The sequence below is a fragment of the Macaca fascicularis genome, chromosome X (assembly GCF_037993035.2).
Source record: "Macaca fascicularis isolate 582-1 chromosome X, T2T-MFA8v1.1".
NCBI lineage: Eukaryota > Metazoa > Chordata > Mammalia > Primates > Cercopithecidae > Macaca > Macaca fascicularis.
Genome location: NC_088395.1, coordinates 153,737,477 through 153,751,729, shown reverse-complemented (window position 1 = coordinate 153,751,729; position 14,253 = coordinate 153,737,477).

Below are 14,253 nucleotides of genomic sequence, written 5' to 3'. Positions count from 1 at the left end.
CAACATCAAATGCTCAAAGCTGTATGTTCAAAGTCAGTGAGTTTATCATAATAACATTTGCTTTAAAAGTGTTCTCGGTAACTTTTATAGCAGATGACTCATCATAAGATGTTGTCTAGGGACCCTGATGAAGATGCCAGGCAAAAAGATTTGATTGATAACACACTTTATTCATACCATCTGTGTAAAAGGAAAGGCCAACTCTAGTATACGCTAATTAACAAAAACTCTTCTTTGAGGGGAAGAGTGTGGTCTTTTGGGGTTCAAAATGTTGTTTAATGGAATTGTGATGTCTCGACCTCCAGATGGGACAGAGCCTTGTATCATAATCAAAACCATCTCTGCACACCTAGAATTGAGCAGCCAATCATTAGGGCAACTGAGGGTACCATTTGGTTCATGCTTGCCATTAGTTGATTAGTGGTGTCAGCTGAGAGTACAGTGGCACATTAGGCAGCTCAGATGCCAGGGAGAAAGCAAATTGGGATGACTATTACTATAGCTACTAAAGTGAAATAATGAGAAAAAGGGGAGGTGTGATGTGATTTTTAGTCTGAACTGGGAATGTTGATGGTAGGTGGCACTGATGCCTGGGGTCAAAGGGCTCTTGCAGTCACCTGGTAGTAGAAGTCTTAAGAAGTGCATGGGTAGTACACTTTCTTCTAGGGATCTACTGCTGTTTTGTTGTTGCCCTCCCCACTCGGCTTCAATGACCACTGTCCATAAGAGATGCTATCACACTTCTGTTCAGCTTTTTGAAAAGGACTGAAGTTAGATGACAATCTTTCCAGTGCTTCATTTTTATTGGTAACTTACAAAATGATTATAGATAGAAAATTAGTTCAGTGTCATTAAAATATCTGAGTTAGAGCAGGGTCAACACTGTCTCTGTAAAGGGCCAGAGAAAATATTTTCTACTTTCTTGGCTATATGGGAAACTGTCTGTTGTGTGAAAGCAGCCATAGCCAGTATGGAAATGATGTCACCGTGCTCCAATAAAAACTTACAAAAACAGGCACACGGTAATCATAATGGCATTGACCCGAGTGTTTTTTTTTTTTTTTAATACAGAATCTTACTCTGTCACCCAGGCTGAAGTGCAGTGGTGCGATCTCAGCTCACTGCAACCTCTGCCGCCCAGGTTCAAGAGATTCTCCTGCCTCAGCCTCCCGAGTAGCTGAGATTACAGGCACCTGCCACTGTGCCCAGCTAATTTTTGTAGTAGTTTTTAGTAGTGATGGGGTTTCACCATCTTGGCCAGGCTGGTCTTGAACTCCTGAGTTCATGATCCACCCGCCTCAGCCTCCCACAGTGCTGGGATTACAGGCATGAGCCACCGTGCCCAGCCATACCCGAGTCCTAAGATCATCTACTTGCTGTGTGTTTGGCCATTTAGCTCACTGTTTGAACCTGTTTCCACATCTCTAAAATGGCAACACCTGCCTCTACCTATTTTACATCTCTGAGAGAAAATAAGAGCATACATAACTAAGATAATAGTAACTATTACCATTTGTTGAGCATTTACTAAGTTATAGACATTAGGTTATTTACACTCATCTGGTTGCATCCTCATCCTTTAAGAAAGGTTCCATTTGATACATCTATTGCCAGTACTAATAATCAAAATTATAAATCTTGAGCACTTGCTCTGCACCAATATTGTGCTAATTGTTTTCTGTGAATTATCTTAATCCTCAACTTTGGTAGCTATTGTTATAACTCCATCTTACAAATACTAGGGTCAGAGAATACCGCTATTTAGATGAAGCATATGCCTTCAGGGAGTAGATGCAGCATAGATTAAGACTACTGGGCAAACCTAGATACTTTACGTTTTGCTTTCTTATTCAAAAAGGGCATTTTCTCTTGAAGTTTAATTGCAATAGGAGTGTGCTTTTTTTACCTCAGCCTCCAGCTTTGAGCATGCCCCAATCTCTCTCTCACCTCATTATCTTCAGTGGTTTGCTGATTCTAATTGCTTGCAAATTTCCTGGAGCACAGACTGTCTTCAGGTGTGCCTAAAAAATCTGGCTGCTGGGGATTTGAGGCACCAATGCGCTAGTAATATTAATACCTTCAAGCTGTGGCTGAACAGTTGGCAAGTCAGGGCTTGAGGCAAATGCAGGGCCTGTGGACTGGAGTCAATTCTTGGTTTGAGTACAGTTACTAGACATGCTGTTAAGTTTTCTCTCTATCCAGTGGGTCCAGCATTTTCTGAGTATGAGGGCTAGTCTCAGGGGTGAAGATCAATGATTTGAACTAGGAATGCAGCACCACTTCCTCTGCCCCTTTTCCCTCAGCATCTCTTCAGGGTACCATGTGCCTCTAAATTCACTAATTCATTCATGTAGTCAACATTTATTGAACACCTATAATGGAATGAGCCAGATACTGAGTTATATCTGTAGGATATAGCCATGAGGATCGAGAGATGCTGACCTGAAAGTGCTTATGGTTTAGTGGAAGTGACACAAAAAAATGAGTAAAATGACTGAATTGTCAAAAGTGTTATGGAGTTAACAAACAAGCAGTTTAGCTCCAGAAGGAAGATTGGAGGGGTGGGATGAGTTATACAGAGTCATTATGGAAAGCCTCTCTACAGAGGCAACGTTTATCCTGAGAGTTCCAGGACAGGAGTCAGTCAGACTGAGAAAAGTGGAATACTCTTCCAAGCATAAGGAATAGTAAAGACTTTGAGGAAAGAAACATTAGAATTTTTGAGGAATAGCAAGAATTCTAAGTGTAACTGGAGTACAGTGTACAAGGGAAAGAGTGGTAGGAGATGTGACTGGGCAGATAGAAGGGGGTCATGGATTTTCCTCTTATAATGGGGAGCCATTGGCACCATGGAACAGAGTAGTGACTGACTTTGATTTAAAAATAATCACTCTGGATGCTAAACTTAAGTCTAGAGGCCATGATGGGGTCAGAGAGACACAGTGGGATGTAATTTAGTTGAAGATGATGGTGACTTGGGCTAGAGCAGTGGTAGTGAAGGAGAGAAGCAAATATAATCAACATTTTGGAAACAGATGACAGGACTGACTAACGTGTTGAACTTAGTGGTGAGAGAAAGAGCAGGGAAAGAATATGGGGTTTGAGGAGATATCCCAACCTCTAGAGATCTCTGCAGGAAGAGAGCCGGTGAAGGTGACAGTAGAGTGGTGACTGAGATTAAAGGAAAATCAAGAGTGCTTCGTTGTGTCAACTATATGAGAGGCAGCATGAGACTGGTGCAGCAAATCATCCACTGGGTTAATCCCTATGGATGTCATCAGCGATCATTAGTAGCCTGGATGTCATTTGTGTGCACAAAATGACAGATTGGAGTAGATTCAATAGAGAATGGGAGAAGAATTGGAGACAGTATAGACAAATATTTTGGTGAGTTTAGCTATAAAAGGGAGATGAGAAATAAGGTGTAACGTGGGAAAGGAATGTGTAATCATCAGTATTTTTCCTTAAGTTGAGGGATGCTAATGCCAAAAAGACACAATTAGGGAAGAAGTGAAGGCCTTGAAGGCCACGAGGAGTATCAAACTCCAGTGAAAGCTTGCCTTAGGGAAGAGTAGGAGCAGGTCCTCATCTGTAATTACGATAAACAAATGAAAAACATCTAAATGTAGGTAGGTTTGCAGGTTTGACTGCAGGGACATGGAGTTAGAAACTAATTCTACCTGCTTAGCTCATTCAACATACTTTTTGAGAACCAAACTAGATGCAAGGTATTCTCCTAGGCTCTAGCAATGTAGGAGGTAGGAAAACAGACAAAAAACCAAAAATCCCTATCGCTGTGGAACTGAACTTCTAGTGAGTCTACTTTTCATTCTTCATTTCTATATATGAAATTTTGAGATGCATGACTTTTATAATTAAAAAAAAGATTTTTAAATACTGTCCCCTGATCAGAAACAAATGTTATAGGAAATAGAATGTATGTCAGGATGTCAATGATACATAATCAATTTCTTTTCCCCTGGTGTTTTCCCTCCTTGCTCTTCCCTCATTTGAATAGCTAGATCTGCACTATACAATGAGGTAGCCACAAGCCACAGGTGACTATTGAGCGTTTGAAATGTGGCTAGTCCAAATTGAGAAGTGCCATAAGTGTAAAATACCACTAGATATTGAAGCCTTAGTATTAAAAAAGTTAAATAGCTTCTTTTATATTGCTTATATATGGCTATGTTTTTAATATATTCGATAGTTATTTAAATTTTTACTTTTTTTCCTTTTTAAAGTGTCACTATAAATAAGTTTATAATTTTCATAGTAGGTTGCATTATGTTTCTGTAAGACCATTCTGTGTTGATCGCCTCCTCCATCTGACCCACTGGTAAACTAATCTGCTATTCTTGCATACTCAGCTCCAACAGCAGTGGCCTCTTTGCTGTTCCTCCCTTAAGGGCTTTGCATTTACTGTTCACTGGGCCTGGAATGCACTCCCAACATTCATATGGAACACTCCTTTTGTTTTTTGTTTTTTTTTTTTTTGAAATGCCACTTTCATAGTGAAGCCTTCCAGCCAATCCAAAATTACCAAATTGCAACCTTCTTTCCCATTCTCTCTCATTTGATTTTTTTTTTTCATAACATCCATCTACAACTGAAACACGAGGTGTTTTATGTAGTTGGGTGCATATTATCTGTATGTTCCCATGAAATCAAAGAAATTTTTGTCTTGTTCACTGCTGGAATGAACTGCTTGGGATGTAGTGATCCCTTAATAAATATTTCTTGAAGTAATCAGTTGCCTCATGAGTGATTTCACATGGTGGACCTCATTGACAGAGGAGGCTCACTAGTTATGGTTTCCAGCAGTCTCAGGGGAACCAAAGATTCCTTGTGCAAACAGAATGTGAGAGATGCTTATAAAGCTAGCAGGAGCTTGCATTATGGCAGAGGGAAATGGAAGTCCCCACAGAACTTGGAAATTAGAGGTGAGTGGCAGATCTATGAGTTAACTGAGATTCAATTTCTATCAGCTGGGAAGAAGGAAGTTTCAAAGTAGAAATCAACTTGAATTACAGAAAAGTGATATTTCTCTTAAACCAGAGTTGTGGCTGAGATTTACATACCAAGAAAAATGTTAGACATTTAATTTTCAGGTTTTCTGTGCCATTAAAAGCAGAGAATAAGAGATCATGTTGTAGTTCAAATAGCTTTCCTCATTGCTTGTCTTCACCCCAGACCAATGTCTTACATATGATCTGTAATAAAATTTCCATATTTAGGAAGATTTTCAAATCATTCAATTAGACAACCAGATTGTATTTTTTGACTGTCTCTATACCTACATCTGTATCCATATCTATATCTAGAAAAGTAACTTCATGTGACTGTAACTTCAATGATGAAATTTCGAGAATATGAGATGCAGACCATTCAAGAAAAAATTGTATTCTGAGAAAGTGCTAAAATGATGAATGTCACTGTATTCAGTGAGTGAACATGGTAATTATATGACTTCTAGTTTTATGCAGGTTATCTACCAGATGTCTAACCTCCATTCCATTTCTACTCACATCACCTCACCCCATCTCTGAGACTGAAGCCATCCTGCATTCATTCCTCATCCTTCATTCACACTCTGGGACGGAAGTAGGCCAGAAGGAGAAGCAAGATGATGACGTGAAGATGTTTTACACACTTAGTAATTCTTTAAGCTGCAAGTTTAATGACTTGTCCTAGGCATCAAAATAGATACATTAAAGCAGAAGACCAAAACAAAAAATAGCTGGTTCAAAACAACTACATCCACATACCATGTGGCTTTTCCATAGCTTGCTCAAACTGCTAGGTATGTGCTCTTGACAGTCCAAGGCACATCTCTTAAGTTCGGTTGATACAATTTTATAGCAAACATCACTGTTTTCCCCAGACTTACATGATTAAAAAAATTTTAATAAGCATTGTATAGGCCCAAGATTTGTTTTTCTAATTTTAGAATTGAAACAGATCATTGTTCTGGAAACTGGTAAATGTTGGATTGTGCTATTGGTCTATTTACATGTGTACCCGGGTACTATATAGGAGAGAGTCTAGGAAGATTATTTTACTTAGTATTAAAAAATTAATTTCTTTTTCAGTGTAAGAAACAGAGGGGAGTGGCTTTGGCTTTCCAGTTGGTCTAAGATTAGAAAGATGTTCAATATTCAGTTCAGATTTGCATGTTTTAAGACCAAATATTGGCTGCTACAGGATTTAGACATGGAAACAGTTTATCAAAAACTCATTTAATTTTCCAGAAATCAGGTTGAAAAATGAACTTAACACAACAGTGGTGCTTTGCTCTAATCCTTGTCTTTTTGTTAGTATGGGATATAAAAATTGCTGTTTTTCAATTAAGTCAGTTACATAGAAAGCAAAAACACTTTTATAACTCAGATATATTACAAATACTTTGGGACATATGCATTATCTGAAAATGGGATAAACTTACACTGAAGGAAAATATCTACTAAAATGATACATTAAGCCTTTCAGTAGTGTTTTAGTTGATTTGTCTTGGATCTGATAGGAAAGTGTGTTGTTCACGTAAGAACGAAAATGATTGTGTTCTTTTACTTCTCCATATACCTTTGCATATTGCATCTTGTTTTGTATAAGATAGCTCTGGCAGTCTTGAATAGCAGTCTTGAATAGCAATCTCTATTGACTTTCCTGGTGAGGAATGTGAGAGCTTGACTTTCCTGGTAAGGAGGGTGAGACCTGTTACCTCTTGGTATAAACTCTCCGAATATTTGTGTTGTGGTCTGTTCTGATGTCAAAAATCATTCTCACTAGTGTTTTTTTTTTTTTATATGCCTTTTAAAATGTGATAGCCAGCAGGTATTTATATTCCCCAAACAACAATATTTTAAAAACAAGATGCTTAACATTTAGAGCCAGCCAACTGATCCTCTGTATGCTATACGAAGTTAGCAATTTCTTTTAAAATCATGAGCTTGTGGGAATACCCTGGTTGCTATACAAAACTGTGACTAGAAACACTTGTTTAATATACAGTGCTAACTGACATGAGTGTGCATAGTACTGTCTAGAGGTTTTTCATACAAGGTACTTGTATCTTCTGTCAGGAAAACTGGCTTTCCTCCTACTTTGGCTGGCAAATTCCTACTTATTCTTTATAACTATCACTTCTGAGAAGCCCTCCATTGGACAAAATATTTTAAAAAATTGAAGACAAATAAATGGAGAGATCCCATGTTTATGGATTGAAAGAGTTAATACTGTCAAAATGTTCATGCTTCCCAAAACAATCAATAGATTCAATGAAATGGTAACAAAATTCCAATGAGATTTTTCACAGAAATAGACAAAATGCCTAAAATTAATATGGGACCACAGAAGACCCTAAATGCCCCCAAACAATCTTGAACAAAAAGAACAAAGCTGGAGGCACCACACTACCTGATCTAGAAATTTACTACAAAGTTATAGTAATCAATACAGCATGGTACTGGCACAGAAACAGACATATAGACCAATGGAATGGAATAGAGAAAGCAGCGTAAATTTGTGTACTTACGGTCAACTGATCTTTGACAAAGTTTCAAAAACACAAGGGGGAAATGACAATATTTTGCGTAAATGGTGCTAGGAAAGCTAGAGTTTGACATGAAGAATGAAATAGGGCTGGGTGTGGTGGCTCACGCCTGTAATCCTAGCACTTTGGGATGCTGAGGCAGGTGGATCATCTGAGATCGGGAGTTTGAGACCAGCCTGGGCAACATGGTGAATCCTGTCTCTACTAAAAATAAAAAAAAAAACGTCAGGCATGGTAGCATACTCCTGTAATCCCAGCTACTTTGGAGGCTGAGGCAGGAGAATCACTTGAATACGGGAGATGGAGGTTGCAGTGAGCTGAAATGGCACCACTGTACTCCAGCCAGGGTGACAGAGTGAGACTCTATTCCCCCACCCCAAATTTGACCCTTATCTCATACCATTACAAAATTCAACTCAAAAGATTCTAACGTAAGACTGGAAATGTAAAGTGAAGAGACAAAAACATAGGGGAAAATAAACATATTGGTCTAGGCAAAGATATTTTTAATATGACCCCAAAAGCACAGACAATCAAAACAAAAATGGATTCCATCAAACTAAAAAGCTATGCATAGCAAAGGAAATAATCAACAGAGTAAAGAGACTACTATGGAATAGAAGAAAATACTTGAAAACCATGTATCTGATAAGGGGTTAATATCCTTTAGTATATAAGTATATAAGGGACTCAATTCAACTGCAAAAAAAGCAAATAACCTAGTTAAAAAGTCAGCAGAGGTCCTGAATAGACATTTCTCAAAAGACATACAAATTGCGAACATGTATGTATATAAAAAAATTTTCAACATCACTAGTCGTCAGGGAAATGCTCATTAAAACCATAATGAATTATCACCTGACACCTGTTAGGGTGGCTATTATCAAACGAGAACAAGTGTTGGTAAGGATGTGGAGAAAAGGAAATACTTGCACACTGTTGATGGGTATGTAGACTAGGCATTATGAATATAAGTAGGAATTTTTTTTTTTTTTTTTTAAATATAGTACTGCCATACTATTAACCAATTCTATTCCTGGGTATACATCTAAAGAATATGAAATGAATGTTTCATTTCTTCAACATTATTTACAATATATAGAAGCAACCTAAGTGTTCATCAATGATGCAATGAAGAAAATTTGATATATACACACACACAATGGGATAGTATTCAGCCTTAAAGAAGGAAATCTTGCTATTTGACAAGACCGGACAAACCTGGAGGCCATTATATTAAGTGAAATAAGCCAGGTACTGCAAAACAAAAACCACATGACCTCACTTATGTGGAATCTGAAACAGTTATAGAAGCAAAGAATATGATGGTGGTTATCAGGGAGGGGAGGGATTGGAAAGATGTTAGCCAAGGGGTACAAAATTTCAGTTAGGTGTAATAAGTTCAGGAGTTCTGTTGTACAACATAGTGACTGTAGTTAATGTATTGCATACTTGAAAATTGCCAAGAGTAGATTTTAAATGTTTTTACCACAAAAACGATCAATATGTGAGATAATAGATATGTTAATTAGATTGATGTAACCATTCTACAATGTATACATGTATCAAAATATTGTATAACATAAATATAATCTTTGTCAATTTAATAAACAAGACTTGCTTTTATGTGTTGTCTTCTAGTTATTAGCTGTATGAAATTGGGGAAATAACAAGTTTATTCATCTATAAAATGGTAGTGTCCATTTTTATTACAGGTTTCATAGAAAATTGAAACCTAGAAAATGAAGTAAGCTTAAATGTTAGTCATATAGCTGAAAAGAGGCAGTCAGGTCTCAAGGCCAAAGTGCCTTATTCTACCTTTTGTTTCTTTTCCAGCACTTCAGTGATTCTCAGTATTGAGTTGTGAAGACAAAAAGTATATATTCATAACAATTTACAAATCTGATAAGGCTACTCTTGTTAATCCTGTCTGCTCATCGGTAGAAACACTGGGAGCATCCCACTTATTGTTTCAGATAGTGATTCTGTTTTGTGTTCTATGTTGTCAGAAGATGAGCTTTGGTGTCCTTGCTGTGACTTCATTAGGTTTTGAGATAATGGGGAAAGTCTCTGGGTTTCGTTTTTTTTTCTTTTTTCTTTTTTTTTTTTTTTTTTTTTTGCCTTTAAAATTGATATTTCCCTGAGTAGATCATAGTGAGAATGAATTTGTGTAAGTTGTAAATTGCTGTGCATATATAAGATAGTGGTACCATAACTATTAACAGATGTCAAGTCAATCAGCCAACTGTCACATATGATCTTAAGGGAGTAGCACCTCATAAAATCAACAGAATGGAAGATACTGTATTTTAGTTTTTGCAATTATTTATATAGCTAAAATAGTTTACTAGTTTGTACTTTAAATATCTTGAATAAAATTATTCTCACAAGTATCTGAAGATAAAGGTATCCTGTTTCCCAGCTCCCAACCCGTGATGTAACCACAGTCAACTGAGTAGCCTTAGTAGTTAACAGACCCAGCAGGAAGTATTTCTATTCTTAAGCTGCCTTTCTTTACTCCAAGGCTTTAGGCAGATCATAGGCACAAGAATCTAAGGCCCACACACTGATCTTTTGAGTGTCTGCAAGTGGTAGTGAAAAGTCAGCCTTCAAGCCAAGAGTGTCAAAAGGATGTAGCAAGAGTGAACTAACCATCATTTTGCTAGTTTCCTATAGTTATAACAAATTACTATGAATTTATGGGCTTAATGAATTATATTTCTGGAGGCCCGAAGTCTAAGGTGAGTTTCAGCGGACTAAAAAGTTGTTTATAGGGCCATAATCCCACTGATAACTCTGTGATAATCTATTTTTTCTTTTTCCCCAAGTTCTAGAAGTTGTCTGCATTTTTTTTGGCCCATCCCTTGCATTACACTAACACGTTGCTTCTGTAGTCATATCTTTTACTTCTGTGGTCAAATTTCCCCTTTGCCTCTCCTAAAGGACATTTCTGACTACATTTAGGGCCTACTTGAATAATTCAGGATAATGTCACCACCTCAAGGTTCATAATTACGTCTGCAAAGTCTCTTTGCCATATAAGGTCACATCAACAGTTTCAGGGATCTGTATGTGGATAGCTTTGTAGGCCATTATTCACTCTTCTACAATCTCTAACCCTATCTGCAGTTTCCCTCTCCAGTAGAAATTCGTCTTGTCAAAGCTAGTTATCCTTCTCTAACCCTCTGCTGATCTAAATCTAAAGATCAATTCTTGTCTCATCAGGTTCTGAGCATAATCAGAAAGATGACTCACTTACTCATTATTCCAGAGATATGCTTCATAGACCTTTAAATTTAATATGACAGCCTAGGGTTAGCTTTAGACATTTTGAAAGTTTCTTCTAGTTGCATTTTCAGTTGTTTGGTTCCGGACTTCTTAGTGGTGAAAAGTTGAATGAGAATGAACCAGACTTCTGGCTTCTAATTTAGGAGATCTAAGGAACCCTAGGGAGGAGCCATGTGAAATATGGAATCTAAGTCTTCTACCATGAGTTCTGAGTTTTCTTCAACTACATTATGCAGTGTCAAGGGTAGGAATGTCTAGCTGTTCAATACAGTTAAAAGGAAAATAATTATAAGATCTGAGGTTCACGGAGGTAGAATCACACTATATATTACTTTTATAGCCCATAGTGCTCTCATAGGTATTTATTTCATTCAGTACTTCAGAATGATTCTGTGAAGGTGATGGAATTGCCATACTTATTTATTAGTTCAGACTTGGTAAGCTTTGAATACCTAGTAAGGAGCATACTTTGAACTTGGACTAGATTTCTGGTTCCTGATCCACTGGGCTATTGCACTACTTTAGAGCTGTTTGAGACCTTGAAGTTTAGTTCTACTGCTACTCAAGTATTGGAATCTTTTCTCCAGCATTCTTTAAATCTGTGAAAGCAGGTTTAACATCTTTTACCGTTTTGCTTATATTCTCTTGAAATATGTGGGTAATTGAAGCAAGAGATGTGTGTATAAGGTAACTTGAATTATCTAGATAATGTTATTTTCTCCATTGTGTGTGGCAAGAAATAAACTCTGTAAGAGTTGTTGGTGTGATATGTATATGCTGGTATTAATAATTTGAGAAGCTACAGATGGAAAAAATGAATGTGGCTCTTTATTTATTTATTTTTTTACTATTAACCCTAATTCATTCTTCCCAAATTTGTGATAAAGATCCATTAGTGACTTTTGGGCAAGATGACAAATGATTAAAGAAGAAATAGTCACTGTTATATCTGTTCTAGGGAAAGATTACAAACTGGAAACTTGAATGCAAAGATAGACATACTTTCTTGTAGCAATGTCCCACTTTAAAAACTGGTTATTTGTAGAATCACAATTATAGAGCTGAAGGAGCTGCTATAATAATCTAGTCCCAACTTCTTATTTAATACAAGAGGAATCTATGGTTAGGATGTCCTCATGGTAGTTCACGGTAAAAGTGGGATAAGAAAACTTGTTTACCATCCCAGGACATAGTGTACTAAGACTTCTGCATTACACCTTTTACTATTCTTTTATCTCTTTCACTTAATTCAGTATTTTCACACCTGTAGAGATGAGTTTAAAGACATAGTGTTAACCAAATTTTATCAACTCCCTGAATTTTATACCATCAAAATATCCTACAGTATGTGCAAAAAGACATAACTAACTTTGATTTCAATCAGTGACAGGATTCAGATGCAAAAATAAAAATTGTTTAGCTGTAATTTATAATACAGGAGGATTGCCAATTTATGACTTGAAAATCATTTTAAGAGAATGTATTTTCAAGAGGCCATTATTCAGATGTTCAAGTTCTAATTCATCAAGAGAACTATTCCTCATGAATTAGAGATAAAAATATCAGTTTTTCTAATTATTTAACAAGAACAGTTAGTAAGGACAGAGTGCAGTCAATAAACAGTCTTCATAATTGACTCTTTAGGCTTCTGAGTTTGTCAATAATAGAGTGCAATTAGAAAGTAACTGGGGGAATAATAGTTGTGCCTTTAATGAAGACTGAGACCCCTTTATAAACACTTTGTAATTGGTTTTGTGTGCTATCAAATCTTTTCTGAGCCCCAGAAGACTATGGGCTATATCGTATCTGAACATTATTGATGCCTCTCTCATATATGGAGGAATTAGGAAAGATAGCTAAAAACATTAAAGGCTGTTGAAGTAAAAATAGTTAATTGAAAACTGAGAAGTCATTTTCATTGTCCCAAAGAATGATAGTAGAATCTAGCATGTAATCTATTTTTCATCATGTCATTTTGTAATCTAATGCCAGATTAGTCAATGGAAGATTTCATCCATCATAATGGGCTTAATATTCCTTATAACCAGAATCACTGCAGGAGGTTAGATTAAGGCCAATGAGTTTCTGAAATATTCAAATATTATTGGAAAAATTAATGATGTATATATCATGTCATGCATTTGACCAGTTATTCTGCTTCAGTTTTATATAAACAACTACATCATTGCTACACAGCATTTTACAGAGAAGGGAAAGCTGTGACTTAATTAGTAAAGTAGCTCGATGAAGATTCGGAATCTCAGAGGTGAGGCAGATTGCCCAAGAGAAGTCAAAGGTCCAAGTCTTCCCGTGCTATATATTTCAGCTTTCTTTAGTTGCTGAATTTCAATTCAAACCAAATAATATACTTTTGGCTTCAAAGTGAATTACAAATTCTATTAAATATCAAATACTTTGCTCTTAACAGATTCACAATGAAATTTATATTACAATGTGCAATATAGCTGCAAACTTCTGAATTTAAATAAGGGTCCACTGTCATTGTATATTAGATACCTAGGGATATTGTGCTTTATAAGATGTGTGGTTGAAGGATGCCATATTGTTAGGGAGCAATCTTCATGGCTTTCAGGTTATTTTTCAGATTTATGACTCAAATAAAGGACTGACAAAACCTTTTCCTTCAATTGAATGTCAATCTAAAAGAGAATTTTTAGTGAATTGACATGTAGAGTTTTAATGGAAGTAGATTTTCCAACCACAAACCACCCCCTTGGGGTTACAATGTTAAACAATTCAGAGATTCAAGCAAATCAATACTGAGGTCTAAAGTGTTGGTTGGTGAAGATATGAATTACCAGAGTCAGGGAACACTATTTGAATAACTTTATCCCCAGAGGAAAAAGCCACAACAAAAACAAACTGCATCTGATCATTTGCACATCTTTCATTTAGCTACAAAATGAGGGCAATTTATTGGCAAGTAGACTGTGGGCTGAGAAAAGGAAGTAGGGGGATACATATATGTATATGTATGTAATCTTTGAGGATTCCTAGATTTCATGGGAGAAAATCTCAAAACTCCTTAGAGGTTTTGCTTAAAATGTCACCTTGCTCTATAAGTTGAATCTGCTTGGTCGGTCCTTATACCGCAGAACACACTAGTTAACAGTGCCCCTGGTGGGGGCAAAAATCAGTCAATTTTAATGGCTTGAGAGGGACATTGGACCCAAGTCAGAGAGCCTAGGTGTTTTGGAAGTGAATTTTTGGTTTTCTCAAAACAGATTATTCAGAAGTTTTCTTTAGGTTTTAAATATTTATATTCAATTTATTAAAGTTATAAATCCTCAAACCTAGTTTTCCCTTTGCTTTTGAGTGCTGCATACAAATACTATTCTATTTAAAAATCTAATAGATTTTAACAATCCTTCAATGACTTTTAAATTTATGGT